Source organism: Ahaetulla prasina, chromosome 6 (genome assembly GCF_028640845.1).
Source record: "Ahaetulla prasina isolate Xishuangbanna chromosome 6, ASM2864084v1, whole genome shotgun sequence".
In the NCBI taxonomy this organism is placed as follows: domain Eukaryota; kingdom Metazoa; phylum Chordata; class Lepidosauria; order Squamata; family Colubridae; genus Ahaetulla; species Ahaetulla prasina.
This window is the reverse complement of record NC_080544.1, coordinates 77,093,973-77,106,765: the sequence shown is the minus strand read 5'-3', so window position 1 is coordinate 77,106,765 and position 12,793 is coordinate 77,093,973.

Below are 12,793 nucleotides of genomic sequence, written 5' to 3'. Positions count from 1 at the left end.
CCGGGGTGGAAAGGTACAGCTGAGTGTTATCTGCGTACAGATGGTACCTCACCCCAAAGCCACTGACGAACTCACCTAGCGGCTTCATATAGATGTTGAACAGGAGGGGTGAGAGAATCGACCCCTGTGGCACCCCACAAGTGAGGTGCCTCGGGGCCGACCTCTGCCCCCCTGCCAACACCGTCTGCGACCGATCGGAGAGATAGGAGGCGAACCACCGATAAACGGTGCCTCCCACTCCCAATCCCTCCAATCGGTGCAGCAGGATACCATGGTCGATGGTATCAAAAGCCGCTGAGAGGTCTAATAGGACCAGGGCAGAGGAATAACCCCTATCCCTGGCCCTCCAGAGATCATCAACCAACGCGACCAAAGCCGTCTCCGTGCTGTATCCGGGCCGAAAGCCGGACTGGAACGGGTCTAGGTAGACAGTTTCATCCAGGTACCAGGGAAGTTGACATGCCACCACACTCTCTACAACCTTCACCACAAAGCGAAGGTTGGAGACCAGATGATAATTACCTAACACAGCCGGGTCCAGGGAAGGCTTCTTGAGGAGGGGTCTCATTACCGCCTCTTTCAAGGCAGCAGGGACGACCCCCTCGAACAAAGAAGCATTTATAATCCCCCGGAGCCAGCCTCGTGTCACTTCCTGTGTGGCCAGCACCAACCAGGAAGGGCACGGGTCCAGTAAACATGTGGTGGCATTCAACCTCCCCAGCAACCTGTCCATGTCCTCGGGAGCCACAGGATCAAATCTATCCCAAACAGTCTCAACAAGACGGGTCTCCGACATCTCACCTGGATCCACCCAACTTTGATCCAAACCATCCCGAAGCTGAGTGATTTTGTCGTATAGATAACCACTAAACTCCTCGGCACGCCCTTGTAACGGGTCATCCCGCATTCCCTGTTGAAGAAGGGAGCGGGTCATCCGAAACAGGGCGGCCAGGCGGTTATCTGCTGACGCAATGAGGGAAGAGACGTAAAAACGCCTCGCTTCCCTCAGTGCTACTAGGTAGGTCCTACTAAAGGACCTAACTAGTGTCCGATCAGCTTCTGAACAGCTGGATCTCCAGGCACTCTCTAGGCATCTTCTCCGGCATTTCATCTCTCTCAGCTCCTCAGAAAACCAAGGAGCTGTTTGAGACCTACGCCAGGTCAGAGGCCACAAAGGCACGACACGGTCAAGAGCCCCAGCCACGGCCAGTTCCCAAACCGCAACTAGTTCTTCAGCCGTGCCGTGGGCAAGATCCTCAGGGAATGGCCCAAGCTCCGTCAGGAACCTCTCTGGGTCCATCAGGCGCCTGGGACGGAACCACCATATTGGTCCCGTCTCCCTGCGATGGTGAGTGGCGGTCTGAAAGTCCAGGCGGAGGAGAGAGTGATCTGACCATGACAACGGCTCAATGACTACGTCTCCCAAAACCAGATCACTCATCCACTGTCCAGAGATGAAAGTCAAATCCAGTGTGCCTCCCCCAATGTGCGTAGGGCCATCCACTACTTGCGTCAGGTCCAAGGCCGTCATGGAAGCCATAAACTCCCGAGCCGACGTTGATGACATGCCGGTAGATGGCAGGTTAAAGTCCCCCATGACCATAAGTCTAGGGGTCTCAACCGCCACCCCAGCAAGCACCTCCAACAGCTCGGGCAGGGCTGTGGTCACGCAGCAAGGAGCCAGGTACGTGACTAACAAGCCCAACTGACACCTATGGCCCCACTTCACAAAGAGGGATTCACAACCGGCAATCTGAGGAACAGTGGTCTCCCTCGGCTCTAGACTGTCCTTTATGACAACCGCCACCCCCCCCACCCCTACCTTGGGCCCTCGGTTGATGGAATGCCCGGAAACCCAGTGAGCACATTTCTCCAAGGGGCACCACCCCTTCTGTGCCCAGCCAGGTCTCCGTAATGCCCATAAGGTCCAAGGAGCCCCCCTGTATAAAATCGCAAATAAGGACCGAGCATTGCATAACATCAACCGAAGGCCCAAGCTCTGAGGATCCTGACCATCCGGGGAACAGGAAAGGTCTGAGGGGTCGGAGCGCGTGATCGCTTTCAAACATTGAGCATGCGCTCCCGAGAATCGATATGACCCCCCACCTCCGCCGTACCTGCCCCTCCCACTTACCGTCTCAATACAACCACCCTCACCAGTAGGAACATAGTCCTCCCCTCTGACCTCCGAACCTAATAAAAAGCCACCGCGAGCACACGTAGGGACTAGCCCCCCACCCGACGGGTTACCCCCATTACCCGACCTTACCCTCCCACCCCTTAAAAATTCCCTATCTAAAAAACCCCACAGGTTCTTTTTTTTCGCATGCCACCTCTGTGGGTCCCAAAACCCGTCATGGAGGCCGGTCCTCGATAATGTGGAGGGCCATTCCTGCGAGGTGGGGGCACCTCGCAGGTGCAAGAGTTCACAAGAAGAGTAGCGCACGGCAACTGAATCTTGGAGATACTTAGTTACATACAGGTAAGGAAACATGATATTCTCACTTCTGAATTGAACAAATGCTTGGTGTCTTAGCATCCTTTCAGAAGACAATTGAAATTAGTACAGGAAAAGACCATTTGGTTACGCAATACATTCAGGAAATATGCTTTCCAAGGTGTGTTGTATAGTAAAAAAATATATCCTGAATGTATTAAAACACCATTGTTCTCTGAAGGACTTGGCAGATCTGAAGAATGTGTGTGTGTGTGTGTGTGTGTGTGTGTGTGTGTGTGTGTGTGTGTACATAGAAAACAATTCTACTGAGCCTGCCAGCAAAATGAAACAGCTGTACATGTATTTATAGAGACAGTTAGGTCATCCTTTGTAATATTATTATGTTCATATCCCACCTGTTTGCTTGTACAACTCAGGATGGCATTCATACTTAATGCTCCTGCCTCAAGGAACAAACCTTGAGGAGGGTTGGACTGAGAGAGAATGATGACCCAAAGTCACCCGACTATCTTTCATGCCTAAGGGACATGTTTCCTAGTCTAGCACCTTAACAATTATACCAGTGTGGCTTTCAAGTAATTGTATGAGACATGATTTCTTCAACACTTTGGGGAGAGATGCTCTGTTTGCATTCACATTCTGTGTCAAGCATCTCTTACAAATATTTTGCTTAGGTTCTAGAGGACAATATTTTTAGCTTATCAGAAAAAAATCAACATATGCAATGGTGATTATTATAGCTTGCCATTTGTACTCTGGTTCTTCAGAGAATGATAAATGCATGTAGCTGAAGAGAAAATCTGTTCATTTACCATTGGACTCTGACCATAAGAAAATAAATTAGGTACAGTACCAGTTCTTTTTCTCTTCCTTTACTAAGAAATAGCCATCAATTCAAATTTGAATTTTGGATTTGGATGACAATATACAGGTGAAAACCTAACTGGCAATATGATTTTACTTATCAGATAATCTAAATCCTATGTTTAACTTTCGTAACTTAAGTCCCATACCATGCCACACTTGCACAATATAGTCGGCAATCAATAAAACTATTAGGTTTTTTTTAGGTAGTGATGGTTACAGCTTTAGTCATACATTTCCTGTCACCCACATTCTTTCACTCCCTAACCAATTAATAAATGCTAAATAATTTTGTTCTAAAGGAGGAGAAAATTATTTTTCAGAGCAATCCTCTTTTGAGGGGGAGAGTATTTTCTTCTTTTCCTTTTTGTGTCTGTTTCTTTTTTAAGTGCCTTTATGTACATCCTATATAACAAACATGTGCCCTCAAATTATTTCCTTTGGGCAATTTGCCAGAAATAACACATCAAGTTTCAACCTTAAGTATAAGAAGTTTCATTTTATTGAACAGAGTTCAAGGGTACTCCATTACCCTAAGTGATAAAAAGGCCTTTGATGGTAGCTATGTAAGTGATATATACAGGCCAGTGTTTCCTGTAGGCTGAGACAATAAGAGAGCATCGTTAAAGCAAATGGTTGGTTTATCAGGTTACTTTATTTTCCCCTAGTTCAAGATAATACCAGTAATTTTTTGATGACAGAGTTAGGCAAGCAATGACAATATAGGCTGGATCTCTGTTTCAGCAGTATAGTCCATAGATTGCGGCTTCTAATTTGTCTCAATCTAATTTCCTAATGTATGGCTGGCTGATCAGCTTTTCATCATCAGTCTGTTTATAGATGCAGCATTTCTCTGTTTAATATCATGTTTCATGTCATTCCTTTCTTTAAACTGTTGTCTAATATATATGAATTAATAATTCTATGTTTTATACCTTAGGTACTTGCAGAAAAATGAAGAATTTTAGGTGCCAAAATACACCCCAAAATTGGGATCAGCTTATTCATGGATGGATCCATATACTAGCAGACAAACCCATCCATGAATAAGTAGAGTATAAAATTCTTAATTGAAATACCATGAAAATGCACCATCTGCAATATGACATTTGTGAAAATTATAATCCAAAAACATTGGGGATTGACTCCTTTCTTAGAAAACACACTATGAGTTTTAAGCTGAAGCTCTTATCAGTATCAGCTCATCAGCTAATATAGTCAAAGAGAAAAAAGAAATATAACAATAAATGGTGCTAAGTAGCACATTAAACACATATTAACAATGCAAATAGTTTCTGAAAATATGTGATTCATTATTCATAGAAACATATAGGCAGGATTGGTCTATGTATCTGTCATTAAGCAACTGCTTCAACTGGAAATATATAATGAAATCTGCTTTTTGGTTTCTCAAATGTTTATTATATGCAAAAGATGCTTATGTTTTTCTACTGTTTTCTACTATTTTTTCAGAATTTTCTTAAAAATTCTATCCAATTCTTTCTTGAAAACAACTTTTGTTTTATTAAACTGAGAATAACTGGTAGAAAATTGGATGGGATAATATTTTTCAACAATAAAAATGTTATGTTTTATTTAAAACTCATTGCTATTCATAAATAATGAATGAATAAGAAAAGGGGTCCAAATATTCTATTAGCTCATACTTTCTAAGCATTTTATAAACCCAGCCAACAGAGGTGCTATTCAGCAGGTTCTGACCAGTTCTGAAGAACTGATAGTGGAAACTTTGAGTAGTTCGGAGAACTGGCAAATACCACCTCTGATTGGCCCCACCCCCATCTATTCTCTGTCTCCTGAGTCCCAGCTGATCGGGAGGAAATGGGGATTTTGCAGTAACCTTCCCCTGGAGTGGGGATGGAAGAGAGATTTTATAGGATCCTTTCCCTGCCATGCCCACCAAGCCATGCCCACAGAACCGGTAGTAAAAAAAAAATGAATCCCACCACTGCATCCAACTAAACAATTGTTTAGAGAGCAAACAATACTTAGTCCAACTCACTGTTGGTTGCAAATGTTTTGTCACCATTTGAGGAGACTTCTTCAGTGTGCTTTAGATTGTGCTTGTCTGGAGGAGCACTGGCCTTTAAATACCTTTCTGAGTCCAGGTCTGATTTTAGCTTGTTCACTCCTCGAACAGGGACAAAACGTTTGCAACCATATCACCAAGCTCGGAGCTCAAACCAACAATATAACTACCAACCCGAGCTACTAATATTCAAAGACATTTCAAATACTTAGTTCACTTTCTGAATTTTCCTGGGTTCCTGAAATATCTCTCTTAAAACCCCAGCTAACATTCAATAAGATAAATTAATTCTGGTGTTTTCACAGATGAGCAGGTACAAGCTAGGTTTTCTTTATAGTGAAGATACACTTTCTTAAGAGAGGGTACGCAACCAGGTTTCTGTTTTCAGGATGAATATCATTTCAAAGTTATGGATTTGCATGAATTCTCCTCTATTTAAGATTTATGAATATATTTTTAAATGCTGCTTTTTAAATATTTGCATTTTGTCCATAAATGCTAAAACATATTTATTTTGTGATTAAAAAATGCATTGCTTTCTATTGCATTGTACTCTTCAAACAAATACTAAAATTTAAAGGGCATAGTCTATGTACCCTAACCCTTACTAGCAAGTAAATAATTTTTGCTTATCAGCAAATTAAGCAAGAGGGCATGTTTGCACTAAGAACTCAAACTAGCTTCTGCATTCTCAGGAGATCTGGACTATTTTATGAGGATGACTAGGGAAATTTTTTTTAGAAAGAATGATAACTATTTCACAAAAATTCTTTGGAAGCCTTGAAGAAAATTTTTATTTATTTATTTATTTTATTTGAATTTATATCCTGCCTTTCTCCGAAGACTCAGGGCAGCTTACATTGTGTAAGGCAAGGTAAATCATGATAGCTTCACTGATACTTCACTATAACATACTTTTAATCAATTCCGTGAAAAATGATGTATTTGTATCAATTATTCTATCTCAAGATTTCTTTTTAAATGTAATATAAACCTTTATACAGCTTTATATTATGAATAATAGAGAGAAACCAGCAAATATTGAGATACAAGCCACAAACTGCATTTTTATTTTAATATTTTCTCCTAAAAAGAAACGTCAAAATCAAATGCATGAGGGAGATTTGCCTATAATTGCAACAAGGATGATATCTGAAAATGGTCATCATCATACAAAGTGGACAGAAGAGTGGGCAACAGAAGCCAATTGCATAAGCAAATGACTTATGCTTTAAAATATTTCCATAGCTTTTCTAACTTTTGACTTTGTTTGGCAAATGCAAAATGCAAAATTGTATTAGTAAGCCATGTTGCTTTTTACATATGGAGGGTAGGAAAGGTTAGATTAAATTGTTTATGGTTATAAACATTAAATACACAAGAGGCTACGGAGGACAGAGGTTAGATTGCATAGATGCAACATTTAAAAAGAAGAAATGTGTTAAGTGTTAACTGTCAAATTCCCTTTGCAATTTATTAGAAGATTCTAGTTCACTGTTTGCAAGCAGGCTTTTAAAAAGCTATACACAGTGTCAAATGCTGGAGCCCACCTACAGGGTAGAAACTATAATCTTTTTTGTTTTTTATGTGTAGAGGACCATATAAGGGAAGAGAAGCTGCTAACAGGGTTCTGAAGAACTGAACAGAAAATATCTAAATGTGCCTGAGTATTGCTATAGCCAAGAATTCAGTGATGTTTCCTGGTTAAGCTGCAATCTGGCTTCAGTTGCTGCTATCAAACGGTCCTTTTGAGTTACAATGTACATCGAAACATTTTCTACCAAAGAAACAAACTTAAGACAAAATGAATAACTTGTGCTAAATCTCAACACAAGGGAGTATACATATATATGCATACACACACATAATCCATATGCATGACACTATGCCATACATGGTAATACATGTATGGCATAGTGGCTCCATGGCAAAAAAAATATATTTTTCTGTTAGACAGATTTACTTTAAAATTTAAAACATGTTGTGCAATAGCATGATGAAATCAATCCTCAATTATAGCTATGAGAAAACATAATCCCTTATATCTTCCTTGGGTGATAACATCCAATTTTCAGTAGTGATAACTGATAGCAATGAAAAAAACAGACTCTGCAAGTCCAAATATGAAAGTTAGACTAATGGTTAATATTAAAGGGCAGTTTGATTGCTGATTACTTCATTGCTATGGTATTTAGTTGGACCATGCCTTCTGAATATTTTTCAACTTTCCAGTCTAGACTTAAGATTTCTGATAGTCTCCCATCTGAGTACTAATCAGGTTTGAGTTTGTTTAGGTCTTGAAAATCTATTGCTTATTTTCAGCAGAACCCATTCCTGACATTGCATCATCAAATTAGCTGTCTTCTGTTATAGAAGACTGGGGTCTTCTATAAAAAAAAAGTTCTATCTGTGTTGTGTCTGTGCCCCCCGAGCCGGCCCCCCTGCCAGAAAGTGACTCAGAAAGTGAGGGGGAAGGGCCATCAGGACTTACCTCTGGAGCACCGGCTTCCCTGGCTCAGCTCCAGGAGCCAGAGGCAGGCCAGGTGGAGGAGATAATGAGGCCTCCATCCCCTGACTCTTCCCATCCCCCAGGCCACACCTCCAGACCTGGCTGATGGCAACCAGGGCTGGCTGGATCCCTGGTTTCGGAGATACGAGAGGCGGCTACAACAAAGGAAGGGGTGGCACAGGCCTAGAGAGTGCTGAGTCACGGAGCCACACCCCACAGAGTATAAAAGCAGCTCTGACTGCTCTTCTGCTCTGTGATGAGCAAAAATTGAGCTGAACTATTTGACTTGTGGAGAAGTGAGCTGAACTCTTTGACTCATGGAGAATTGAGCTGAACATTCGGCCTGGATTGCTGACTTCCTGGTTGCCTGCCAACCCCAAGATAAGGGAGACTGTCAGGCAGCTGCAGATTCCCTGCCAGGATTGATAGCAGCTGTTAACTCAATTACTGGCTCATTTAGCCAGCTCGCGTGGCTGAGGCCGGGAGGGAACAGAACAATCTGTAAGCAGCTTCCTTTGTGTAACATTTCTGGTGCAGAGCTATCAATGGATTTTGCTTTTATATTTCATCTCTAAATACAAATAATATGTGGGCGTACATCATTTAGGAAATTTGTAATAAAAGCAAAACATCCTGTTTGGCAATTAAGCCATAGCAGGGTTTTGTTTTTTTTTGATTGCTGTACAGTAGCCGAAAGCATTAATCAACTTTAAAATGTGAGAAAGAATAGTTTTTTGCTTTTTGCTTTTTTAAAATTCAGTAAAGACTTTTTAAAATTCTTACTCATGCAGAGCTTTATGACTGGGTTTAAATATCATGCCCCTCTGGTCTTATAGGTTGCATTTCTGAATTAACATCTTATTTCCCATCTTAGTTCAGTCCAAGGAAGCTGAGATACATCTTTTAAAGGCTGATTTCAATTCCCAAGCCTGTATAACACAACTAGTGCATAGTTGTGGGGTGGTGGGGGGGTTATATGCAGTTCATCATTTGTATGAAAAGTGGAATTGGAGGGGGAAATTTCTGACTTTTTCTATTTGTATGACAGATTTATTTGGATATTGAGTTTCACTTTGGAACCCAACCAAAGCTTTCTGGATATACATCTGGAGCTGTGGTGGTACAGTGGTTAGAATGCAGTATTGCTGACTAACTCTGCTGACTGCCAGCAGTTTGATACTGACTGGCTCAAGGTTGATTCAGCCTTCCATTCTTCCGAGGTTAGTAAAATGAGGACCCAGATTTTGGGGGGCAATATGCTGACTCTCTGTAAATTGCTTAGAGAGGGCTATAAATCACTATGAAGCGGTATATATTATTTACTGTTAGTTTAAGTCAGGGGTCTGAAACCTTTAATACTCAAAGAGCCATTTGGACCCATTTCCCACAGACAACACCGGAAGCCACAGAACCTGGGTGGGTGTGGTCAACTTGGTGTCAGTCACTTCCACCCAGTCACATGACACCCCCCCAGCCATGCCTACCCAGGTTTTGTGGCTCCTAGTGTTTTCTGTGGGAAACAGGTATCTCTCTCACTCTGTCTCTTTTTTTCTTTCTCAGGCCAGGCGAGGAGTGACTGGAAGGGGAGGGTGAGGGGTGGGGCCAGCCAGTGGTGGGTTCAGCCAATAGGGAACCACAGCAGGGGGATGAAAGAGCCACATGCAGCTCCGGAGCAGTGGGTTGCTGACACCTGGTTTAAATGCTATTGCTATTGCTATACATAATGCAGAATAGCTATTGAAGTCAAACACTGCTGCTTTTCTTGAAAAAATCATTGTAAAAAATGAAGAGGAAGACTTTAGAATTATTTTCCATTCCTTATGATAGCAAAATGTTAATTTGACCTGACCTCATGGCTGGAAGAACGCTTCACTGTTTGAAAGGAAATAATTTGCATTAATCTATACAGTGTGATTGGCATTAACACTGCACAGTAGCATTGCTTTAGGGATGTTTAATTACTGTACACATAATGTAACAAGGCATGGAATTGGAGTATTTCCTTCCTAAAGATGAACCTATTTATTTTAGTTTCTTGCCTTTCTCCCTTTCCAGACAGAATTGAGTAGATCAGGAAATAGTCTTCTTGTGTCAACTATCGGTTTTATCTCACAGCCAACAGAAGGCAAAACATAAGTCTATATTAAAAAATTTGATCAAAAGTCTTCTGCATTTCCAAATATGAAAGTTAACGGTTGTTCCATACAGCCATCTGTGTTTCTATGTTTATTTTTTTGGTTTCCTTCTCCATCTTTTTACTCAGTAAGATCTTAGCAAAAATATTAAAATAAATAAAATAAGAAACTACAAAGTCAAAAACGCTGGATCTGATTTATATCTCTGGACAGTGGTTAAATGATCTGGTATTAGATGATTTAGTAACAGAACCAATGTCATGGTCCGATCATTTTCTCCTTCGCCTAGACTTCCGAACCGCCACTCACCATCGCAGGGAGACGGAACCTACACGTTGGTTCCGTCCCAGGTGCCTGATGGACCCTGAGAGGTTCCTGACGGAGCTTGGGCCATTCCCTGAGGATCTGGCCCACGGCACGACTGAGGAACTGGTCGTGGCCTGGGAACAGGCCGCGGCTGGGGCCTTGGACCGTGTCGCACCTTTGCGGCCTCTGACCCGGCGCAGATCTCGCCCGGCCCCTTGGTTCTCCGAGGGACTGAGGGAGATGAAACGCCGGAGAAGACGCCTAGAGAGCATCTGGAGGTCCAGTCACTCCGAAGCTGATCGGACACTAGTTAGGTCCTATTCTAGGACCTACCTAGTGGCAATGAGGGAGGTGAGGCATTCTTACGCCTCCACCCTCATTGCATCGGCAGATAACCGCCCGGCCGCCCTGTTTCGGGTGACCCGCTCCCTCCTTCACCAGGAGGTGCGGGATGACCCTTTGCAGGGACGAGCCGAGGAGTTTAGTGGTTATCTATACGATAAAATCGCTCAGCTCCGGGACGGTCTGGACCGAAATTGGGATGATCCAAGCGAGGGAGAGGAGGCACATCTTGTTGAGTCCGTTTGGGATGAGTTTGACCCTGTGGCTCCCGAGGACGTGGACAGGTTGTTGGGGAGGCTTCACGCCACGACATGTTTACTGGACCCGTGCCCTTCCTGGCTGGTACTGGCCACTCAGGAGGTGACACGAGGCTGGCTCCAGAGGATTATCAACGCTTCTTTGTTGGAAGGGGTTTTCCCTGCCGCCTTGAAAGAGGCGGTGGTGAGACCCCTCCTTAAGAAGCCCTCCCTGGACCCAGCTATTTTGGGTAATTATCGTCCAGTCTCCAACCTTCGCTTTGTTGCGAAGGTTGTAGAGAGTGCTGTGGCGCGACAGCTACCCCAATACCTGGATGAAGATGTCTATCTAGACCCGTTCCAGTCCGGCTTCCGACCCAGATACAGCACGGAGACAGCTTTGGTCGCATTGGTGGATGATCTCTGGAGGGCCAGGGAGAGGGGTTATTCCTCTGCCCTGGTCCTATTAGACTTCTCAGCAGCTTTTGATACCATCGACCATGGTATCTTGCTGCGCCGGTTGGAGGGATTGGGAGTGGGAGGCACCGTGCATCAGTGGTTCTCCTCCTATCTCTCCGACCGGTCGCAGATGGTGTTGACAGGGGGGCAGAGGTCGACCGTGAGGTGCCTCACTTGTGGGGTCCCGCAGGGGTCGATTCTCTCGCCCCTGCTGTTCAACATCTATATGAAGCCGTTGGGTGAGATCATCAGTGGCTTCGGGGTGAGATACCAGCAGTACGCTGATGACACCCAGCTGTACTTTTCCACCCCGGGCCACCCCAATGAAGTTGTTGAAGTGCTGTCCTGGTGTTTGGAGGCCGTACGGGTCTGGATGGGGAGAAGCAGGCTCAAAGTTAATCCCTCCAAGACGGAGTGGCTGTGGATGCCGGCATCCCGATTCAGCCAGCTGCAGCCGCGGCTGACTGTTGGAGGCGAGTTACTGGCCCCAAAGGATAGGGTGCACAACTTAGGTGTCCTCCTGGATGATCGGCTGTCGCTTGAAGATCATTTGACGGCCGTCTCCAGGAGGGCCTTCCACCACGTTCGCCTGGTTCGGCAGTTGCGCCCCTTCCTTGATCGGGATGCCCTGTGCACCGTCACTCATGCGCTCGTTACCTCTTGCTTGGATTATTGTAATGCTCTCTACATGGGGCTCCCCTTGAAGTGCACTCGGAGGCTTCAGTTAGTCCAGAATGCAGCTGCGCGGGTGATAGAGGGAGCTACGCGTAGCTCCCACGTAACACCGCTCCTGCGCAGACTGCACTGGCTGCCTGTGGCCTATCGAGTGTACTTTAAGGTGTGTGTTACGACCTTTAAAGCGCTCCATGGCTTAGGGCCTGGGTATTTACGGGACCGCCTGCTGTTACCACATGCCTCCCACCGACCCGTACGCTCTCACAGAGAAGGACTTCTCAGGGTGCTGCCCGCCAAACAATGTCGGCTGGCGGCCCCCAGGGGAAGGGCCTTCTCTGTGGGGGCTCCCACACTCTGGAACGAGCTTCCCCCGAGCTTACGCCAAATACCTGACCTTCGGACATTCCGTCACGAACTGAAGACACACCTTTTTATTCGCGCGGGGCTAGCTTGAATTGAATTTTAATTTTAAATTTTGTAAATTTGATTAATTTTAAATGGGGTTTTTAGTTCTTGGCATATTTTAATTTTTTCAGGCTAATTTTAAAATAAGTTTTTTAAATTGCATTTTAATTTGTACATTGTATGTTTTATCTTGCCTGTACACCGCCCTGAGTCCTTCCGGAAAAGGGCGGTATAAAAATCAAATTATTAATAATAATAATAATAATAATAATAATAATAATAATAATAATAATAATAATAATAATAATAATAATAATAATAAAACATAAATGTAGTAAAAGTAAAAAAATAAAA